This window comes from Simochromis diagramma, unplaced genomic scaffold (genome assembly GCF_900408965.1).
Source record: "Simochromis diagramma unplaced genomic scaffold, fSimDia1.1 OVJJ01000352.1, whole genome shotgun sequence".
NCBI lineage: Eukaryota > Metazoa > Chordata > Actinopteri > Cichliformes > Cichlidae > Simochromis > Simochromis diagramma.
Window position 1 is genome coordinate 564,699 of NW_024386759.1, and position 24,155 is coordinate 588,853.

Here is a 24,155-nt window from a genome sequence, read left to right on the forward strand (position 1 = left end):
GACATGCACAGTCAACCATATATTTAATCAAAAACCACATATCCATATTCATCATATCTCTACAAACGTGGATCAAATGTTTCTGTTGGAAAATCTGTGGAGTTGGAAGTCAGGCAAAAATCATTCAAGTCTGGTAATCCACTGTAATTCTAAAGCAATACGTGGAAGAGTATGGCCTTTGTGATAGTTGGAGGTTAAACCGTCACCAGATGATTGAGAATACACTTACGTCTGATCAAACATAGAACAAACATAGGAGTTAAACAACAACACTAAGACAAAGTTTCTTATACAGCAGCTGAGACATGACAACATTGAATACAATAATAATTCTGGTAAATATCTGACAAACATACTTGATCAAAAAAGACAACAACAACCCAACAACAAGCACAGTTATCGAGGACTCAGCAAGTCTTCCCATAGTTCTACGAATATTTTTTTTTTTTAGGAGGGTGGGGGGGATTTTTATATAAACACCTCTGACCATGAACCAAATATGGAAGATATTCACAAATTCAGCAATACTAGAGTTCAATCATTTCTATTTGCAGCACTTGAAAAATTTTGGTTTGGAGAATCCTTTATTGGTTGGATAAAAGCATTTTACACATCCCCAAAGGCAGTCACCACTGACAGGTCAATGTCAGCTTCACTCTCCTGAATGCTATCAGGCAAAGATGCCCTGTGGCTCCATCTCTATTTGCATTGCTCATTGAACCACTAGTTTACACTATAAGATACAATAGCAATACTAAGGGCATTTCAAACGTTAACACAGAACACAAAGTTCTCTTTTATGCAGATGATGTGCTATTACTCCTTCAGGATCCTCATTCTTTCCTGTCCCCAACATTTACGTTTATAGATATCTTTTCAGAAGGGATAATCTCTTCACCCGAGTTTACATGTCCATCACTCGAACTCTCATCTGGATTCTTTTCTAGTCAGCAGCTAAATGTGTCAGGATCCTGGGTCTCCTGACCCAGCGTTTTTAGTTCTGTGTGATTTTTGTGTTTTGTCGAGTACTCGTGTGATTTATTCTATGGTTTCTAGTTTTGATCCCTTGCCCCTCATGTTTCTCTGTGTCCCCTCTGTTCTGTGTAAAGTCCGTGTTTCTTGGTCTGTGTCTTCGCATGTTTTGAGTTTCTTGTGTTTTCTGTCCCTCTGTATTGTGAATTATGTTCTTATGGTTGGTCTTTTGTTTCTCCTTCGAGTCTAGTTTCTTGTGTTCCATGCTCAGTATTTCCCTCCTTGGTTCTTAGAGTCCTCTGGCTTATGGTTTATGTTTCTGTGTTTCTTAGTTGCTGTCTCCACTGTGTCAAGTTCGCCTCTCTGTGTTATACTTCCTGTTTTACTTTGAAGGTCCGTGTCTAATGTGAATGTGTCCTGCTTTGCTTCCTTGCCTCGTCAGTTCTGATTTCTCCCAGCTGTGCCCTCCTTCTGTGTCTCATTCCCCGCGTTACTTCCCAGTGTATTTAAACCCTGTGTTTCTCTGAGTCGGTGTCGTCCCTCATGCTGTGTGGAGCTCCCTGTGAGTTTAGTTTGTTATTTCCCAGTTTAGTTTAGTTTGCTTTGTATGCTCGTTTCCCCGTGCCAGCAAATAAAGCTGTGGTTTTGAGTTCATCCCTTGTGTCTGAGTCCTGCCTGCCACGCAGCGCTGCCTGACAAAATGTGACATTTCACACACTGAGAAACATCCTATAGCTGTCAGTGATCATGCTCCTGTGTCTTTAATTCTACTAAATAAGAAGGTTATTTCACCAAGTAAAAACTGGAGATTTAAAACATCATTGCTTAAAGATTAATTCTTTTTTTAAACTGTAGGATTTATATGTAGACTATAATGATCTGCCTGGAACATCAGCAATTGTTTTCTGGGAAAAAGTTAAAGCTGTGAGAGGTAAAATTTCATTTTCATCACATTAAAACAAAATCTAAGGAACTGGAGAAGAAGGGCAGCTGGACTGCGTTGAGTCAACCATATATTTAATCAAAAACACATGATGAATATGGATAGCTCTACAAATGTGGATCAGATGTTTCTGCCGCCTATGAAATTTCTGAGTTGGAAAATCAAATGTTTCATCTTTCATCTGAGAAGCTTCCTCAGTTCTAAGACAAATTGGTGGAGTTTCCCCAATGACATACAGCTGAGCCCGGTCCTGCGTGTTGACCCACTATTGACCATGTACCTAATCACATGAGCCAAGTTGTGAAAATGGGTGTGGGTCATTATCAGAAGAGGTTTTGGGTTCAGGAGATCTTAAAGCATGTGGTTATCCCAATTGGGCTTTCATCAAATCGGCAAAGGTGTACAGTAAAGGAGGTCAGACACAAAGTAGGGAGAAACAAGTTCAGGGATGAGTGGCTGCCCAATGTGGAGGAGTTTAAGCATCTCAGGGTTGTGTTCACAAGTGAGAAGGGAGCAGGAGATTAACAGATGGACTGAGACTACAGCTGCAGTGACACTAAAGCTGTAGCGCTGTCCACTGTAGTGAAGAGAGAGCCCAGTGTAAAAGCAAATCTATCAACTTTCCAGTCGATCTACATCCCTGTTCTCATGAGTTTTGAGTGACTGAAAGACTGAGAATATACTAACAGCAGAAATCTGCTTTCTCTGAAGGGTGGTTGGCCTCTCCCTTAGAGATAGAGTGCAGTCATTCAAGTGGGGCTCGAATAGTGTAGAGTGCCAAACCTCTATATTAACAGAACTCAGACAAGTTGGTTCCGGCATTTTACAAGCATGCTTTTTTGGTTAGGTGCTTGTGATAGATTGTATGTCTTGGCTGGCCTGGAAATGCCCGTGTTTCTTTGGATAACCTGGATGAGGTAACTAGAGAGAAGGAGGTCTGGGCGTTTTTGCTTAGACCATGAAGGAAATGAAGGGATTGTGGTAATAATAACAATAATAATAACAAGAAGAACAATAAGATTACTATTATTACTCAGTACTCCACCAAAACACTAGAGTGTAATGCTTGCATACTGCACCGATTAGATGCTGTTTATAGATGTAATAATAGTGATCCTTCTTATTATCTGGCTGATTGTCTATGAGTTCTGAGCCTCCCTCCCTTCCTGTCGGGCTTGGTCTTTCAAACGACTCCCTCCTCTTCAGAATGAAAGTCACTGAGTGAATTACTGAGGCTTCAGCCTGAAGCACTGTCAGCTCACAAACTCTGAATGAGCCATTTGCTTTAACACGGCTCCTCACAGGAGTGTGTTTGCAGCACAACTGATTTGCATTTATTTATTAGTGATGATGAATACTCCACCTTGAAGGATTCCACTGGTGAGTTTGCATGTATTAATAACTAATTGTGTACACTTCAAATTGATGCCAACTGTTTTCAAAACAACTGTCAAAGATTGTTTTTCTCCCTAGAGCACAGAGAACAGACAGTACTCACATTTAACAATATGTTTGTTTTAGAAAATGTATTCCAAAAATATACTTTTACATGTTTTCTTGTCTTTGCAAAGTTATGTTCATGTGTACTGAAATGTGCATGCTACGAAGACTGTGTTTTGTATCAAGTAGACACAGTTTGCAGCTATTTGCTTAAGTTTTTCTTTTCCACAGAATTGCAAAACAGCAGTGAGCTAGCGCTGTGATCTTTACCTTGAAGGATGGCTTCTCAGTGGTTCAGTAGACTGCTTGCGTTTGTGGCTGAGGCAGAATGTACATGCTGGGAAGGAGAAAGCAGAGTGGATGTTATTTTGATGTGAATGTAAGAACCAACAAGGGGAGAGGTGGAGCACTCATATTCAGTTTTCTGCTCCTCCACATTAACCCTCTTGGTGGAAATCAGATGGCAGCTCCACTGACCTTGTACAGTGTGCATAGACACACTGATGGCTTACAACTGAGGAATTATTACAGCCAGCAGCCTCTCTTTCTAACTTTCTATTACTTTTATTTTTAAACAGTACTGATGGGCACAGAAATAGATGAAGCCTGATTATGTAAATAAATTTGAAGCCATCCATCCATCCATCTTCATCCGCTTTATCCGGGGCCGGGTCGCGGGGGCAGCAGCCTAAGCAAAGAGGCCCAGACCTCCCTCTCCCCATCCACCTCCTCCAGCTTATCCGGGGGAACACCAAGGCGTTCCCAGCCGAGAGATATAATCTCTCCAGTGTGTCCTGGGTCTGCCCCGGGGCCTCCACCCGGTGGGACATGCCTGGAACACCTCACTCAGGAGGCATCCTTGTCAGATGCCCAAACCACCTCAGCTGGCTCCTTTCGATGTGGAGCAGCAGCGGCTCTACTCTGAGCCCCTCCCGGATGGCTGAACTTCTCACCCTGTCTCTAAGGGAGAGGCCAGCCACCCTTCGGAGGAAGCTCATTTCTGCCACTTGTATCCGCGATCTCGTTCTTTCGGTCACTACCCACAGCTCGTGGCCATAGGTGAGGGTAGGGACGTAGATCAACCTGTAAATTGAGAGCTTCGCTTTTACACTCAGCTCCCTCTTCACCACGACGGACCGGTGCAGCGTCTGCATTACTGCAGCTGCAGCCCCAATCCGCCATTCTCATTAACTACCTAAACTGTGGTACCCACATCTAACAAAGTTACACAATACTTACAAACACTTGCCAAAATGGCAACACTGACATTTTATTTTTGGAACCATCTAAAATCCTTTGTCACGTTAGAGCTCAGTAAGTCAGCACTCTTCCCCCTCCCCTCCCTAAGTTTTATTAGATGACAGCAGCAATAAACCCTCTGCTGCCACAATCATGGGATGATATCAAAAATACAGGGTGATAACAACTTGCACGCATGATTTCCTGTCTGATGTCTTCTTGTGGCAGCAGAGCTAAGTCAGCATGTCAGAGAAGGAGCTCCACTGTGATGGAGAACACTTTGTTCATTCCAGCACATCTTTAAAAGTGTCCAGTTTGCAGCCAATCACAGAGCTACCTTTATTCAGTCACCAGCTCTAATGCTGCTCTTCATGCAAACCACAGCAAAGTTCATCACAGTTGCCAAAACCGAGTTACAGAAAATCGTCCTGTTGCTGCATAGACTGAAGGGTCTCAGCTTCCATAAGAAAAAGAGCCAGTGCATCTGCATTAGCAGCATCTTCATAAAATAGCTCCAGTACCAGTGCCACAACTGACATACTGGTGAAAAGCTGGTAATATATATTGAGTGTTTGGAGCTACTATAGTGATACACAAGTCAAGTACTCTGGACCACTCCACCTGTGCTCCACTGTGAGTATGAAGTCTTTATGGTTAATGCCAGTGCCCTTAAGTCTATCATCGTCACTCTAAACAAACAATTGCATTATTTGCTGCTCAGAGATGGTAAAAACACTCCATGAGTTATTTTCAGCACTGAGTCTTGAGTCTACACAAAAACAGGCAGTTTTTTTGTTTGGCTTTCTTTTTTGTGTACAACAGTATTTTCACACTTCTTACTCATCTTTGAAAAAGAACCCGTTATGGAATGACTAAATGCAAGGTGTTTAATACTTTAACAGTTCAGATGGTAGAATTACTGTGGGCAGTAATATTCGCCTGATTTTTTGTGCCGTCCAGAGAGACAGACAGAAAGGCCAGGGTCCAGCCTACTTGTAAAGCAGGTTAACTCATATATTGCTAGGGTCTCCAAGGCAAACTGGTCCTGGTTGAAGGACCAGAGAAGCGATTTAGATGCCTACGATGAGTAATAGAGCAAGGCAACGGTTTACCCTGCCTGGGATAGGGTTAGCAGCTCTGTCGGGCCCCTGCTGGGGGGCCTTTGGGTCTCGGGTCTGTGGACTCCGAGCTCGGTCTGCTCTGGCACGGACAGCTGCCACAGGCTTCTACACTGTGGCTGCTGGGTGACGCTTAAGTTGATTGTTGCTGTGTTGTTTTTGTTTCTCTGGCTCTCTTCATCTTTCCTTCTGTTAACTTTCTTCCCAACTTCTCTTTTCTTATTCTTTCTCTTTCCCATCCCCCGGTCCTGTACATTCTGACTGTAATAACTTAAAATAAAAAATATAAAAAATAAATAATAAAGATCGAATAAACTATGAAAATCAAGTAGACCAGTATAGTAAAAGCCGTAATGGGCAACAAACTAATCATGTGATTCAGGTGTGTTGACCCAGGGTGATATCTAAAACCTGCAGGACACCGGCGCTCGAGGCCAGGAGTTGCCCTCCCCTGGTCTACAGCAATCAAGACTTGGACCAGTAAGATGCAGGAGGAAAAATGGAGTATCCACTGAGTGGGCCACAAGAGCCTAGGTTGTTGGAAACAATGCCTAGATGGCTACTGCTGAGACTTGCCTACCACCAACTACCTTTGCTGGACAGGTAGGTGGAGACAGATAACACCAAGAGATATTCTGATAAGTCTCTAGAAAAATAACAAAGGCAAACCTAAAAAAGAAGTTTCATACATGAAGCAGAGGCAAGGAAAACAAACTATATGACGTATTGTTGTGGCATGAATAAAAGATGCATAATTGACACAGGCCTCTTACATTATCCATCCTTGTTTGCAAATCCCCATGTGAAGTTATGACGTTAAGCAGGTCAATCAATCTGAGGGACACGGTGTCACTTATCTAATGATGAAAGATCAAATGCAGCCATTCTCAAATTAAATTTGAACCGCTGGCTCCACCAGCCTTTGGTACCAATGTAAAACTGCCACTGGTGTAAATTAACTTTGTCTGTCTTTGAGCATCAAGTACAATGGCAAACTGCAAACCTGAAATTTTTTTCATTTACATGCTAAGTTTTGTTTCTTATGGCCAGATGGTTCCTATTAGGGGTGGAGGATTCATGCAAGCTTCCTTAATAGCAATGAAGAGAACAGCTAATTAAATACAATTTTACAATAAATGATTCTAAAAATTAAGAAAATTAAAGTTGAGAGAATTTTAGTGCCAGCTCAGGTGTCAGCAATTCAAATTTGAATTCAAATGTTTCAGTGTGGCAGTTAGCCACATTATGCAGTTATCATAGCATATATAGCAAGCCTTATGATGACTCTTTATTGTGCCCTAGCAAACGTTAATGTCATGCAGTGCCTATGCCCCTATCCTCACTGCATCTGAAAGGTGCAAAGGATGGGAAACTAGATGACCTGATCAGAGGAGCCCAAAGGATGAGCCCTGGCTTCTTCCTTGGTGATTTCAAAGCTAGGATGTCATCACTTGCATTATCGAAGACAATAGTCCATAGGCTACTTGAGCTGTGTACTTATCACAGCGTGTGCATCACGAATAGCTGTGGAAACAGCAGCGCAGTGTTATGGCAGCACCCCATTACCAGAACACAGTGTTAAGTGTTCAACACATCAGACCATGCCTCGCAAGACAGACAGCACGACGCAGAGTTGAGTATCATTCACAGCATGAACAATGGGATAAAGAAGACAGTAGGGCCTGATGTAAAAGGTTTCACCCCCCTCAGATCACTGGATCCGAGAAACAAATGGCCCAATAGGTGGAGCTGCGTGCAGTTATATTCTGCACCATATATCCTTCATTCACCTCTGATGTCAGCAGCACACCAAACCTGAGATTCTGGCGTTTTGGGCAAAATAAATTTATATTTAAAAAATCGATTCAGGATTTTTAAAGACTCGATATCACATTATCCAAATTAGAATAGATTTTAATCGATAATCAAAAACCACCCCTACATCTGATGCTTTAATGACTTGCTGAAGTAGATCTGCATTATGTGAATCTCTTGTACTAATACTAACAGTAACAGTAACATAATAATAACAGCAAAGAAGCTTAAGTTTACATACAGTGGAAAAATATCATAATAGAAACCTGAAAACATTTGCTGGCTCAAAGACCAGCCTCATACTGTCAAAGCAGCAGCTCTGTGAATGACTTTGGCCATTCACAGAGCTGCATGGACATATTAATGGATTTGAATTAATATGTCCTGTCATGGTTCTGGGTCAGTTTGACCCAGTATTTTGAGTTCTCATGTTTTGGTTTGCTTTTGTATTGTATTCTGATTCGTGTCCTTTCTTGATTATTATTAGAACTCTATGTTTCAGTTTATTCTGGTTAAGGCTTTAGTTCTTAGGTTTTGTTTTGGTGCCCTTGTTTTTCCTGCCGGTGTAGTTCAGAGTCTAGTCTGCGTTTGTGTTGTTATTTCCTGTTTTATTGTGAAGGTCCATGTCTTATGTCAGTGTGTCTATTCATACAGCGCCATATCACCTGACAAACTCCAGGTCAGTGTTACATGTGGGTCCACCATACAAGAAATTCAACTCTTTGACATTTCCAAAATTTGCGTATTGATTAAAATGTGGCCTAATGTTAACATCTGCTGACAATAAGACTGACATCGTGCCAGCTGCTTTACAGAACCAACAATTTTTGGTAAATTATTGTCACAGAAATGGAATAAAGTTAAAGTACCATAAGGCAAAGGGAACTACTTTTCTGCTCTATGCGCTCCTTCTTTCTTGCACTCCCTCTGGACTGGCAGTAGGTACAACTCAGAAAAAGCTGTCTGTGCATGTCAATGTCAGTTTTGTCTACAGAACATTAAAAAGCAAAGGGGGGGGACATAGATCAACTAATAAAAAAGATAACGTAAAACCTGATGAGGCTCAAACTGAACTTGAATTAAAAGTCGAGGTAAATAAGGGAATTTTAAGATAGGATTTTAAAGACTGTATACACTCTGCAGTATGAATATCAAGTGGGAGGTTAATCCAGACAATGCAACTAAGAAATCCACCCATGCTTTAATTAAGACCTTGGCTGCATGCAAGAGCATTTAGATCGATGGTGTAAGTTTTGTTATATAAATTCATGCAGCTGATTGCCATAACATTTTGAACTATGAAAGTAAAAGAAAACTCTTAAAATCAATATGAAAATAGACAAAGAGCCAGTGTAAACTTGCTAAAACTGGAGTGATATGATCACGCCATCTAATACCTGTTACAGGACATGCAGCAGTGCTTTGGACCAACTACAAGCGACGAACAGAGGAATGTTCAGAGAACAGCAGTAGTCCAATCTAGAGGTGATGAAGGCATGGACAGGTTTTCCTTTTGGAGGAACAGTATTTTGCTTTGACATATCAAATGTTTTAATATCAGTAAACTAGTACCAAAATCGTGTTTAGATGTTAAAGAGATGAGAATATTAAAAGTCCTTCCATACAATCAGAAAACAATGCAAAAGTAATACAGGCACATGCAAATGCAGTGGCCACATCATCCTCACTGTACGGCTGGCACAGTGAGGTACTTCATATCCATCTCTAAGTGCCTCTTGTTCAAAAAAGCGACTTTAAAATAGTGATGTGCAGATCGATCCTGAAATATCGATTCCTCCGATACCAGTCATTTATGTTCTAGAATCGATTCTCACATTAAAATATCGATATTTTAGTAATTTAGGGTAAATTTGTAATTTATCATTAACAGGAACACAGTGGAAAGTAACTATATCATTCAGATTGTCTACATTCGAAGGAACTACTTCCTCTTCCGCCTTTCATAGTCATGTGCGAAATACGGCTGCATAAATGTCTGCAGCCCCTTGGCGTGCGCACTCACAACAATGGCTGAGCGTAATTGGAGTCATGTGCGGACGTATTTTACCTCCACAAACAGCTGAGCTGGTTTGCGATACATGTGGCAAAAAAGTGAGGTGTTGTGGCCACACCACTAACCTTGTCAAACACCTCAGAGTAAATCATATCACAGAATATGAGGAGTGTATGTTGAGGCGAACTGGACAGGGACAGGTGCTGCTAGGGCGAGACAGACGTCTCTCATGGAGTCCTTTAGTGCTGCAGGCAGGCAAGGTGTTCAAATAGCACAACTTCAGTTTTTTTATTTCTATATGATGAACTCTGCATTATTAAGTGATAAGAACAAGTAATCGGTTGTCCTTTAATCATTATGACACTTAAATTTGAGATACAATAAATAAAATAAGTTTTTGTACAGAGTATCGCTATCGGATCAGTATCGTCGATACCACCCTGAATTTTACTTGGTATCGGATCAGAAAGGAAATCAGTGGTATCGCACATCATTACTTTAAAACGCCCCTTATCTTGAGATGCATACACATCATTACCACTTTTGAAAACGTGTATTTGCAGCCAATGTTGGGTTTAACTCATATTTATTGCATTACAAAGTTACCATAATAAACTTTCAATTTTTGTAACATGTAATACACTACTGTATTAATTCAGTAAACACTAAAAGGCATGTGTGTCCTCATTTGGGAGGCGATGTGGTTTCTGTGTTTGTGTTGTTCGGAGGTAATTATTTGATAATGTATGTTAGCTCGTGTTACACAGTAGCTCAAAAGTAATGTAAGGAATGGTATCACAAATTAGTTCAGTTCATTTTTTTCCAAACATGTGCCTTCACAGTCATTACAAAATATCATTCTATTCTTTTGTTTGAAAAGCAGTAGGCAGAAGTGTACTTATTAGTCCCCACCCCCTCAAGTTTTACCTCTCATTGATTTAATTTTCTTTTAGCCTTAAATTAAACAAACAACATATGAAGCAAAAGTAAAGCAAAGACAAAACAAATAAAGAAGCCCCACCACAGTATAGTTACTTTATGAGACAAACAAACTAAAACAGTATTACGAGCAACATTACTGGGTTAACCCTGTTTTCTTCATTCTTATATTTGCTAAGAGTGTGCTTTTCATATTTCATTTTAAACTGGTTTATATTGTTACTTTCTTTCATTTCTTCTGTTAAACTGTTCCATAGTTTAACTCCTGCTACAGAGAGACGTACTTTTTAAAGTTGTTCTAATAACTTTGTATTTTTAAATTCCATTTCCCTCTTAAGTTATACTCACCTTCTCTTTCTAAAAACAATTTACAGATTTGTTTTGGAAGCGTTTTATTTGTTTTACTTTATATATTATTTGCGCTGTTTTAAACTCCACCAAGTCCTGGAATTTAATAGCTTGCATTTTGAAAAATAGTCCATTTGAATGATCCCTGTACCCTGCATTATTTATTAATCTAACGGCCCTTTTCTGTGTTGTAGGTATTGTTAGTGTATTACTTTTGTATGTGTTTCCCCAGACCTCTACACAGTAGCTCGTATACAGCAGTAGTAAAGCACAGTATAATATATGCAGGGCTTTCTGATCCAATATTTGCTTTGCTTTCCCCAGGACAGCAATGCCCCGTGCCAGTCTCCCTCGAACATAAGTAATGTGTGGTTTCCAACAGACCTTGTGGTCAATGATCACACCAAGAAATTGTATTTCATTTACTCTTTCTAAACATACATTGTCAACACATATTTCTACTTTGATGTTTTTCTTTTGGTTTCCAAACAACAGAAATTTGGTTTTATCTAGATTCAATGATAATTTATTTATATCAAACCACTTCTTTAATATCGTTAATTCCTGTGTGATCATCTCCAAAACTTGTGGCAATTCCGCACCTGAACACAGTATAATTGTGTCATCTGCAAATATTACAAACTTTAAATTCTGCGAGATTCTGCACAGACTATGTACATAATAAACGAGGTACTCCACAAGCAATATGCATCAAATTAGATTTATATTCATCTATTTGTACATATTGTTGCCTTTTCCCTAAACAGCTTTTTAACCAGTCCAAAACCACTCCCCTAAACCCGTACCTTTCCAGTTTTTTTTAATAGAATTTCATGATTAACAGTATCCAACGTACCTGTGCGTACCTCTTATTATCTATACATTCTGTTATCTCTTCCATTAAGTCTATCAATGCATAGTTGTTGATCTGTTGTTTCTGAACCCATACTGATTATTTTTCAGCAATTCATTAAATGTAGTATTATTATTGTTATAATTAAGTAATGGAACCCCCCCCCCCCCCCCCATGGAATGAGTCGTGTGTGTGTAATTGTGGATTACAATTACAACATCACTTAAAAAACGAATCTAAAAATACAAACTCAAAAAATTATTTTTGTGTGAGGTCCCACTGTTACCTCCATCATTGCAGACGTAAGTACAGAAATTACTACCAGCACAGCAGAGGTCTGAGTTTCCAGGTTTCCAGAGCCATATCTAGAAATTAAAGCTGCAAAAAGCAATGACAGGGCCCTTACAACCTGGGGTACCTTGAGATATGCTGCAGCTGGATTATGCTGATAGTAGAGGAAGATGCAGTTTCGGGTTTTCTTGCAATAATTTAGATTAAACTTTAATTGGCTTTTGCATAAGCAAGTTATTTAGGTTAACTGGTAATTCTATATTACCCATAAGGGTTCTGAATTTCAGACATGTAGTGCTGGAGCAGCTTCATTGAATGCTGGTAGGTGGCACACTACCACACTCAGTAGTAAAGCCCATAAAACAGCCTTCATCACGTTGCAGCTAACGTTTATTTTAACCACATGAGGTGAATAAGAAGAAGTCCATCAAAATAACTAATAAAACATTAAATTATTTAGTTCCCACTAGGTCGAGCTCAAACTATCCCTGACTACTGGCATAAAGATGCGCTCAGGTTGGGACTTTAGTGAAACATGAAGTTTGGGGCAGACTGAACAATGCGTAACAAGCCACCGGTGCTTTATGGACTAACATCGAAATTCATCATGCTTTCAGAGTCATTTAATGACAACACACAGTTGTATAGGTAAAGTTAGACCACGGTTTTCTGACTACATTTTAGATTACTTTGTTCATTCACCTTGAAGCTGTGCCTTAAATAAGAAATATTTGCTAGAAAATTAAAGTTTATTGAACCATCTGATAAATTTGTTTAAAAAAAGATTTTATTTATTTTCATTTCTGTATATGATTTATAATTTGTATCATATTTGCTACATCTGACTTTTTTTTTTTTTTTTTTAGATTTGCTTAAAGATGTATTGTGCAATTTATTTATTTGGTTTTTCAGAGGAAAAAATCACACTGATGATGTAACAGCCTTGAAAACTCACCCAAAAAAAAGTTATCGTCAAATACGACACAGCAGTAAGCATTACGGTTTAAGTGTGAAATATGACCTTTCCTGTTGCCACTATGACCATCATCAAACATTACTATTATTATTGTTTCTATTACACTATTATTGTTCAGGAGTGGACCCTTATCAGAGCAGATAAAAAAGGAGCCTTTACAGTTCTCATGCCCTAAATATTTAAGCTGCAGTAACTAAAAAGCCCAATAAGTACGACACAATGGCTTCAACAAGGGACAAGCATACTCTAAATGAATGCAATACATTAAATGAAAGGTGAAATGTAAATAATATCACGCATGGCAGTAAGTTGTTGGGCCATCCCGGTTTCTTTTTTCCTTAGCACTGAATCCTCAAGTCACTGTAGGGATGGCACACGATTTTCATGACTGTAAAATCAATGGCTTAACCCTTCCCTTGTGTCCTATGAATGTGGCAGGTCCGATGGTTTATCACACGTAAACGTGAGCAGCCCTTTATCTTCAGTGACAGGTAAACTTTAACCATGACAGGTAACAGCTCCCACAGCACAACCAACCCTTAGACACTGCGGTGTGGAGGGGCGGGGGGCATTGTTCTGTAAAACGTTGTGAGCAGCACATGGGAAGGACGGGTCAGCTGACCACACGCAATTTTCAGTGGATATCTGCGTGTCAGTATCGCGCTCGCTGACTCATTATTTTACTTTCAAACACGGGGCCTTCAGCTAGCCAGGCTGGCTAATTTAAAGGGACTGTTAAGCTCGCGGAAGTTTGCGGTATACATTGTCACGTGGAGCACAGGAAATCGCGTACCGGGTCTGGCCCCGTTATTGTTCAGTAAAGATTTTGTTAAAAATCACGGGCACGTTTACAGTTAAGAAAAAACAACAAGATAACAGAGACATGCCGACAGGAGCTAGTGAGCTAGTGCTAAAGGCACTTTCAAAACAAGTAAATGTTCGACACACTCACCGTCTGTCAGACAGCTTCACCCGCGTGCATTATGGGAAGTGTAGTTGTATGAACGCGTTGTAGACCGAAAAACATGTTTGAAAAACTACAAGTACCAGAGTGCACGAGGGACGATCTTTACGTGGCGTTCACAGCCAGGAGGAATATTTTTCACAGATTCGACAGATTATTTTCTGTAATCATTTAACTGAAATATGCTTTCGGTTAAAATATTGATTGGATGTGAGAAACAAAGTATGACACAAAAATGATGCAACTTACATCCAGAATAACAGAAAATTCCCACATACACGTGTAGTTTGTGTAGGCGTAATCCTGAAAGCCAGAAAGTTAAATACTTAAGACTCAATAAGAAATTCAGTTCGATTCAGTTTCATTTATATAACGCGCCAAATCACAACAGCAGTTGCCTCAAGGTGCATTAAACAACGACATAAAATGAAACTACTTTCCCAAGTGAACTATTACCTAATACCTATGGAGGACCACAAGAGCCACGTGCATCGAAATAAAGAATTCTGTGCTGAAATAATGAATTGTAGAATAAATTCTCCATTTGTAAATTCATTTTTGAATTCCACTTTAATAAACTGCATTTCAAAATCCATTTCCCTTTCCTGTTCGCTCAGGGATTAACTTTTGGATTAACCGTTGGATTAACAACTTCATTTTAAAAATCCTGCTGCTATTTTATTCTGCAACCTAGACATCCACATTACTCACACTCTCACATAACACATACATATAGGGTCTTGGGGGTGGGCACGTTTTACAGCATCCAGAGGATGGTCGGTGTACTCCAACCCCCCTCTGGTGCTGGTGCCCTACCCTCAATTTTAAATGCATGTAGACACTGAGGGTTTTCGGGAGGAGCCGTGCTGCTCTCTGTCAGGAAGCAGGAACCATGCTCTCCTGAGTTTTAAATGCACTTTAGAACAGCACACAGCAACACTACATATGAGCGGGCGTGGGGGGTGTTTGAGGTCTTCACTCACCCCGGTTCTGTTAGCCGTCAGGGCTGGGGGGCTGGGAGGAGGTGCTGGTCGCCAGATTGGGGTCTGGGATGCGGGGCCTCCCTGCTACTGCAGATAAGGAGGTGGTCTGCTTGCCTCCACCCCAGAGAGAAGGGTTACATCTCCTGGGTCTAGGTGCGGCTTGCCCCTCTGAGGGCGGGGATACCTGGACCTGGGATATAGAGTATGTTTGGGGAGTGTGACTGTCTGTGCAGTGTCTATTTGTGTCTGTCTCCACGTCGGGTGAGTGCCAAGTATTTGGTTGTGTATATGGGGGTGGGAATGCACGTCTGTGTCCGCGTGCCTCTGTTCGTCTGTGTCTATATGTCAGGTTGGGTCTTAGACTCGACCTCTCTGGGAACATCTCAGGCCCTCCAAAATACGGAGGCCTATCCTCCTTCACCACACTCCCTGCTGGTGGCTGATGCCCTCAGACGTTGGTGTGTTGGTGGTTCTTGTCGTCTGGGGCTGGGCGCTCATGTATGTACCGGCTCACTCCTGGTGGCCGATTGGCGGGGCCGGGCGCCTGTGGCCCGGCTGGGCCCCTTCCGGGGGATGGGATGCCCTCAGGCCTCTGGCCTCTGGGCCTGAAGCTCGGTCCTCTCTAGCACAGCTGGCTGGCGGCAGAGCCCGCGGGCACGCCACTGCAACCCCCTCTGACCTCTGCACCGTAGCTGCGGGGTGACCTCTCCTTTGGGGCTCTACTCAGCTCTTCCCAGGAGGGTGGCATGGTTCCCCCCCTTTGGTGGTCCTCCTTGGGTCCTTGTACTCTGGGGCCTCTGGATATCTGGGGCCTGGATCACCTCCATACCTTCTTCATGCCCTGGAGGACGGGGCTGTGGCCCCCCCACACTCCCTAGCAGATCGTTACATGGAGAAACCTTTGGAATGCAAGCATGCTGATCCACACAGGTATGCACACAGGTGTGCACACGGGTGTACACAGACGCGGACTACACCTTTCTTGGCTGCTGCCTCAAAGCACATTGTGCGCTGTCTATCTTGCGTGCTGCACAATATCGTTTAATATTTAGTATCTACTGATATCTACTGCTAGCTAGTTTATTGTGATGGTGCTGTTTTTATTATGTTGCTCTTTGTTGTTTGCTTTCTCTTCTGTTTTTTTTCTCCATACAGGTGATCCAGGTGTTTTGTTTGTTTGTTTTTTTCTTCTCCCCCTTTCTCACCGTCTCTTCTCCCCTTTGGTTTTCTCTCTCTCCCTCTCTTTCTTTCATTCTTTCTCCCTGTCCTATCCTCCAGTCATGTCTGTCCCGTTTGTAGCAACTGAAAATAAAATAAATACATAATTATAATAAAGGTCAATCAAATGGACCAATATGGCAAGGCCATGATGATCCACTTGGTAAAATAAATCCGCTTGGCATCTTTCTTGGCCTTAAGACAACAATTCTGATGGCTAAAGATCCAAACGGGACACAAAAAAACAAAACAAAAAAAAAACAACCTTCAGCCCAGTTTAAACACAAGATGAATATTTACTTCATATAATCATAATCATCTTAGTTTCACACACATCATTTTCTCATGGTGATTGTTGCCCAACTTGGCGAACCAGTGATTTGCCTTACGCCCTGCGGTCTGAGGACAAAAAAGGTACACACACACATACAGCCAAAAATCTGACTTTGAAGGAAAAACTATATCTTGATGGTTAATAGCTCACATTGGTCGACAAAAAAGAAGCAGAACAAACAAAGAGAGGTATAATTCTGGGTTTCTTAATATCTATTTTGAATGTTGCTTGTTTTTAAAGATGCTATAAAGTCTGTTTGCATTTTCAGTGAGCTCAGCATTTATCTGTTTTCATCAGATAAGTATTAGCTCAAAGTTTATGCTCCAGGTGAGGCTTGAACTCACAACCTCGGCATAGCTCAGCCCAATACTGTCATATAAGTACCGCGCGCTAACCGATTGCGCCACTGGAGCACACACACAAAGATTTTATTCCTTTCTCCCTTCATTCAACTGGTCTAATGGAAAAAAGGGGGAACAGTAACCGCTTGCTCAGTCATTCATAGAAAGAATACTTTACACTATACTATGTTGCCACAAATCTCATGCTTGTAGTCTATGTACTATATATAAGATCCATGGATAGATCCATGCATTAATATATGTGGGAAATCAGTCTTTTTTTCTATACATCTATCTTACAAATGTTTTTTCAGTCTGTACACGTTTGTTTCAGGTCATTTCTGTTTCCTTTTTTCATATTTCCCTTTTATTCTTTAATTTTCGTAGTTTTTAGTGTATTTACCTAATAGATATGGAACTAATGGATAAAGAATTTAACCATGTGGCAATAAAGGCTTTGTATCCCTGTATTTTACCCCTATATCCTGAACTTCTTTTTTTACCAAACTAAAATAGATTAAAGAAAACTGAAGTCTGTGTGTACTTCTTTTCATGTAAATGAAATGTGCTTCTCTGTTATACTGTTTTCTAATAATGTGTTAGCAGCAATTAACTATACTAATGGCCCTAACGGCACACATTTCATTGCTATACTCACTTCCTTGGCTCTAACCTTTTGAATGACATAAATGTTGATTAGCCTTCAGTATGATTAGCTCGCTACCACCGCAAGAAAAGCCCATCATATCAATACTTCAGTGTTTTTAACACTAACCTTTGACAGATTTAATTACAGTATTGATGCGAGTCAAGCAGAACCTTGGTAGCCATAACAATGATTGGTCAAATCCTGGTAGGTGGTTGGCTTCTGTAGTTCTTGGTAGTGGAAAAGCATATGATTCCTTATTTACCAAGAATTAGCCAAAGATACTGATTGAATTCATTTCCCTCCACAATTCCAGCAGTGGTGCTGCCGGAATAGAGAGACAGTACAGGAAAGCGGCAATAAAAGAAAAAGGAAAAAAGAAAGGAAAAAAAAATCCTGCTGCTAGACACAGGCTGTCTGCCTGGATTTTTCTAGCTCATAGCTTCGCCCTGCTAAGAAGCGTGTGTGCATCTCCAGAAGTTGAGTAACGAGAGTAAAGACGGCCATAGACAAACAGATAATCACTTATTTGAGATTAAATCTGCTCGGCTATTTTGAAAATAGCTTCTAACTGGTTCCTCCTTTTGCAGGATGGCTTCTCGGGGATAAGGCCATCACGCAGTCCAACAACAACAATTTTTAATCACCAATTTATCATCATCTGATGTGTCTCTGACTAGAGTAGGTGGCACTCATGGGGATCATTTTTTGTGAAAGAAAATCCTTTTGACCCAAAAAACATCATTTTTAGATTATCAGATGCTGCCAACACCACGGCTTCATGTGAAAGCACCTGATTTATCTGTTCACCAGCTTTGCTTAGTTAGGTCAGGGTGGCTTTGCCCTTTGACCATTGTTCTCTTGCAGCTGGAGTACACCCTGAACCAGCTTTTGGAGGACAGGCTCTATGATCTTTGCCTCTGCTTCTCTTTTCTTGTAAGGCTTATTGTCCATCCTGGTTGTGTCAACCGGGACACCATTTTGGATCTCTGTTAGCCCCACTAACTAACATTCTTCCAGGCTTCCTTTTGGCTTCCAAATCAAATCAAAATCAAATCAAATCGCTTTTATTGTCACATCACATGTGCAGGCACATTGGCACAGCACATGCGAGTGAAATTCTTGTGTGCGAGCCCCACAAGCAACAGAGATGTGCAAACACAACAACACAAACGAGCAAAATACAAGAATGGCCGACCTGAAACTAATAAATATATGTACAATATATAATAGTGTATGCATTTCTGGATGTGTATACTAAATATTTTCCTACGTGTGTGTGTGTGTGTGTGTGTGTGTGTGTGTGTGTGTGTGTGTGTATACACATTTTTACAAATTAAATAGTAAAAAAAAAAAAAAATAATAATAATAATAATAATAATAATAATAATAATAATAATAATAATAAAATATATAAAATATACAGAGTTGAATATGTGCAAAACAAGTGGCATTTATATACAGTGTGGAGTGCATAATGTTAAAGTCCCAGTAGTGAAGCTGAGGTGTCTATGACGTGTTCAGCAGTCTGATGGCCTGGTGGAAGAAGCTGTCTCTCAGTCTGCTGGTACGGGACCGGATGCTGCAGAACCTCCTTCCTGATGGAAGCAGTCTGAACAGTTTATGGCTGGGGTGACTGGAGTCCTTGATGATCCTTCCCGCTTTCCTCAGGCAGCGCTTCCTGTAGATGTCTTGGAGGGAGGGAAGCTCACCTCCAATTATCCGTTCAGAGCACCGCACTACTCGCTGGAGAGCTTTGCGGTTGTAGGCGGTGCTGTTGCCATACCAGGTGGTGATGCATCCAGTGAGGATGCTCTCAATGGCACAGTGATAGAAGGTCCTGAGGATGCGGGGGCTCATGCGAATCTTTTCAGTCTCCTGAGAAAGAAGAGGCGCTGCTGCGCCTTCTTCACTGTTTTGTTTGTGTGTACTGACCACGTAAGATCCTCAGCCAGATGTACACCAAGGAACCGGAAGCTGCTCACTCTCTCCACAGCAGCGCCGTTGATGGTGATGGGGGTGTGTATCTGCACCTCCGGAAGTCCACTATCAACTCCTTTGTCTTTGCGACGTTGAGGGTGAGATGGTTGTCTTGACACCAGTGGGTCAGGGCGCTGACCTCCTCCCTGTAAGCCGTCTCATCACCATTGGTGATAAGACCCACCACTGTAGTGTCGTCCGCAAACTTCACAATGATGTTGGAGCTGTTAGTGGCTGTGCAGTCGTAGGTGTAGAGTGAGTACAGGAGAGGGCTCAGTACACACCCCTGTGGAGCACCAGTGTTCAGTGTGATGGGGGATGAGGTGATGCTGCCCAGTCTGACCACCTGGCGTCTGTCAGACAGGAAGCTAAGGATCCAGCTGCAGAGGGAGCTGCTCAGTCCTAGATCCTGCAGTTTCCTGTCCAGCTTCGAGGGAACGATGGTATTGAATGCTGAGCTGTAATCTACAAACAGCATCCTCACATACGTGTCTCTCTTCTCCAGGTGTGACAGGGCAGTGTGTAGTGTCAGGGCTATGGCATCATCAGTGGACCTGTTGTGGCGGTATGCAAACTGTAGAGGGTCCAGTGAGTCGGGTAGTGGCTTCCGAGCTTCTTCTGTTGTTGTGGCAGTTGTGCAGCTGCCTATAGTCTTGCCACAATCTTCACCCTAAACTCTGTCAGTGCATCTGTCATTGGGCATAGTCTAGTTCAGTTAAACTATTTTCTTCTACCAGAGTTACGTCATTATGGCCATCCTGATTAGTAATGTTCCCATTGTGCTGGAGTCTCTAGATCTCTAGCAGCTTTCTTCTGTTAATACTACAGCACTGAGCTGCCATGTGTTACTTGGTCGGCGTGAATGTTGGTCTTGCGTGCCCATCATCTGATGCAGATCTTGTTGGTCTGGCTAATCTCTAAGTTGATGTGTCTCTTGTGCATATGCTGAATTAGGAATGAGGCTAGTTGCAAAAAACACTTTGAGCGCTTGGTTATGAGTAGAAACATGCTGTCCATGTCAATGGTCTAATGAGCCAACCACACTGCAACACCTCAATGCCTTTAGACATGTAGGCATGGTCAAGATTTTCTACTGACTTCTAAACTCAGAGTCGGTATGGGAAAGGGGTCAATTAAGTGACCTTGAACATGGCACAATTCTTGTTGCCAGGATGTGACCAAGTTTCAGGCAGAAAATCAGCTATTGGCTAACCAGTCAGTCAATGACAATGTGTAGTTGACAATGAGTAGAACACCACAGCTGTGACAGATGAGGTGATTCCAGGAGACAGCAACATCAGGAAAAAGAAGAAGAAAACAAAAGTACCAAAAATTTGAATTTAGCAGATTCTAGGCAAAACATCAGAGGTCTTTGTCCAGAAGAGTGTGTAACACTAATGTGTCTGTAATACTCTAAGCCAGAGCTTCCCAAAGTGTTGGGCCCGCCCCCTAAGGGGGGTGCAGAGCCATTGCAGGGGGGTGCGGTATGAACAGGAAAAAAAAAAAGAATGCTTGGACACTGCTAGCATCATGGACAGGTTTTTGACGGGGTGCCCAAACAAACGCTAAGCAGGAGATGAAGCATCGCTGAATATGTTTCCAAACCAACTTCCTTCCAAGCCAAAGACTAGAAAATATGATGAAGCATATCTTCCCTTTGGCTTGTGCCAAGGTAGGTCTCCCTGCAGAATTGGTTTTCCCTGCGTCGGGAGCAGCGCTGGGCTCTCCAAATCACGGACAAACAGGATCCCACATTCTTGATTTTTAGTTCACAAACACTTGTTGCAATGACTAACTACTCCTGACATTTTGGAGATGTTTGCTCTTTATACAGTAAAGTTACAGTGAGATACAAATAACATCAGGCTGATCCTGCCACGATTTGTTCCCTCGGTTCAAATCACGGACAAACAGGATCCCACAGCTGTTTATGCTTTTTAAACCCATTTTGCACAGAGAGGCGTTTTTTGAAAAATGCATTGATAGCAGTGTTGAATATTATAAGATAAGATAACCTTTATTAGTCCCACACGTGGGAAATTTGTTTGTTACCACACAGGAAAAAAACAACTACAGTAAAATAATGACACCGTGACGCCTCTGCCTTTGTAAACGGAGGGACAGTAACTGCGTGTGTGTATGTAAGCGTGCAAAACCTGCAGATAGTCAGATTAACAGTGTTTTGTCTCTATCTGCCATTCTGCGATTCATCTCGTGTAAACGATAACGTGGCGCACAGCGTGACGTGAAAAAAGGCACATACCTTTGACATTGCGTGACGAATTCTGTATTCCTCGTCCACACGTAAACGCAAAACAGGAGTTTTTAAAAAATCTCCATTGTCTGTGATTGGAAACGCCGTTTACGTGTGGACGAAACAGCTGCGTTTTCAAAAATTCCCGTGTAGGTGTGGACGTAGCGTAAAAGAGTTAGTAGTGTATTTTATTGCTACCTGTAATTTATTGCAGATTACTTGTATTAGCTTAATTGTTTACTAAATGTTTTAGGTGTGAAATAAACCGCAATGGAGCAAAATATGGGTGTGTGTGGTTGGAGGATGTGTTTGTGCTGGGGGGGGGGGCAACATTTGTCTTGTAAAACAAAGGGGGGCGTAGCAAAAAAGTTTGGGAACCACTGCTCTAAGATCAAAACGTGCTTCACCCAATTTTGATGCAAAAGAGCTCACTGCTTTGGACCAGTAGGTTCGACTACGTACAGGAGAGGCAAACTGAATGAGACTCAGGCAACTGCGAGTTTTGAAAACGCCGGCTTTTGTATTTTACTCACTCAGAAAACAAAAGAAAGAAAATGACAAACATACAAAAACATTACAAATAAAAGTCTCTCTCTTTTGGTACCAGTATTTTCCTCACTGACAACCCTGACGTACAATCACAGTAATCACTTTAAAAAAAACAACAACCTTACCTGCGTGCACCCTTCTAAATGTACAAAGTTCACGTTCAAAATGACCCACAATCTCAATTACCAAAATCCAAATGGCAACATTCATTTGCAACTTCATAGACTTTGTTAACAAATTGCAACAACCATTGAGTAGGAAAAATAGATCCAACCACCCACACCCACTTCTCTTCCTGTTCGTGGGATGTATAGAGTCCGTAAAAAGTCCTTAAAATAAACCGTCCGTAAGTCCAGGGGGATGTGTGTGAAGAAGGGGAACAGTAATATCAAAGTGGTGTAGTGTGGTGTTTTTTTTGTTGCAGCTGGCCTACCACACTCTGCTGTGCAGCACAGAACAAAGTCAATTGGTCCGTCAACGGGGTTGGCTCGCCATCGATTACAGGATCCGTTGCAATGCATCAAAAGGAAGACACAAAGGGAAACAAAAAACCTGACCTGTCAACTACAGTGTCATAGGACATATTAAGTTCTCATATAATCACAGTTCACTATCACCTAAGATGTATTATTTGCAGCGTTACCCATGTTACAAATTGAAAATAAACAATAAAACACACAATCTGTGCATCGGTTTCAAATGCTTTTTGTTTTCAATACATTGAATAAAGTTTTCCACAAAGTATTTGTAAACAATTTCCCAATAAAAACTAGACAAACATTTTGCTCGCAAAGAACTCATGAAAATGCAGATAAACAATGAACTATTAAAACACTTTGCTCACCGATCTCAGAAAAGAAAGGCGGAGCAGCGCGAGATGGCGCAGGAATGATGAAATGGCGTCGTCTTTAACTCCCGACCTTCCTCGACCAAACAATGTAAAAGGAACCAGCTAGTTACTTGTCTTAGCAGTACATATACCATAAAACGATCTTTCATAAGCAGTAAATGCTAACTCTTCCGTTTCTATTGTTTTTTTTCCATACCTCGTTTCAGTGAATCTCCATGTCTCTTTCCTCGCTAGCGTGCTCATGGAGGATTTTCAAGAGAGGAGAAAAGCCTGCGCTCTCTCAGATGGAGATGGCGGGCGGGGCCCTGCACCCTGTTTCAGCAGCTCATTGGCTTAGAGCAACTCACGTCTACCTCAGAGCAGTTAACTCTTTAACTGCTGCACCTATGGCTTATTCACTATAAACCGAGTGTAACTGCTAAGATTAATGGCCTTTTTTTCATTTTGGTATATTTTATGCAAGCCATCGTTAATTATGGGTTACAAGTGCAGTCCTCAACTCTTGAAAGTCTCTAAACCCTTAAACTCCCAGGCCTTTTGTAGAACTTCAGAAACACAAATGTTGTGATGGGAGAGCCATTAGCTGCAATGAGCTGCGGCCCGCAGTTCGCTACTAGCCTTTCGGCAGTGTTCGGGGGAAGGAGGCTCTTCTGGGAGCTGGAGTCCACGAGAAAACGTCTCCCGGAGCACGAGTCCTCTATGAAGAGCAGCCTTTCTGTATTGCCAGCGATCACGGCTGCTACGGCGCGCTGGCAGGTCCGTTTCCCTGGGCCGTGAAAGCACAGGGCGGCAGGCAGCGACATGCTTTGGCACCAAAACGCTGATGGTAGAAACAGATGCTCTTTCCGCGGTGCTGCCGTGTAGTAATCCCTGCCGTCAGCAAAGGGGCGGATGCTCCAGGGGAGACAGGTGGAGGCATGGAAGGTGCCACCGGGGGCGTGGACATCAAAAGTGCAACTAGCCAGAAGAATGCGATCCGCTTCTTCAGCCAGGGAGCAATAATCCTTCGCAGCCAGAAGCAGGGAGTTGGCGAGGACAGCTCTCATGGCAGCCGGCAGTTGGCGGAGGAAGAGGTGGGCGAAGAGGAA

The 24,155-nt window shown here is 41.8% G+C and overlaps 1 protein-coding gene and 1 non-coding gene across 2 annotated transcripts in view; both read right to left on the minus strand.

The window, feature by feature from the left end:
• fhit (fragile histidine triad diadenosine triphosphatase) overlaps nucleotides 1–13,941 on the minus strand; it is a 127,791-nt gene extending 113,850 nt beyond the window's left edge. The window contains exons 1-2 of the mRNA XM_040029155.1: nucleotides 13,901–13,941; nucleotides 3,626–3,692 (exon numbers count right to left, since the gene is read on the minus strand). The gene's annotated coding sequence lies outside the window, so the exon portion shown is untranslated. The remainder of the gene's footprint in view (nucleotides 1–3,625; nucleotides 3,693–13,900) is intronic.
• Nucleotides 13,942–16,766: 2,825 nt separating this feature from the next.
• On the minus strand, nucleotides 16,767–16,860 carry trnai-uau. Its single transcript has 2 exons — nucleotides 16,823–16,860; nucleotides 16,767–16,802 (listed from the first exon to the last, which is right to left on the minus strand). It is a non-coding gene; the product is annotated as a tRNA-Ile (tRNA).
• Between the last annotated feature and the right edge of the window lie 7,295 nt (nucleotides 16,861–24,155).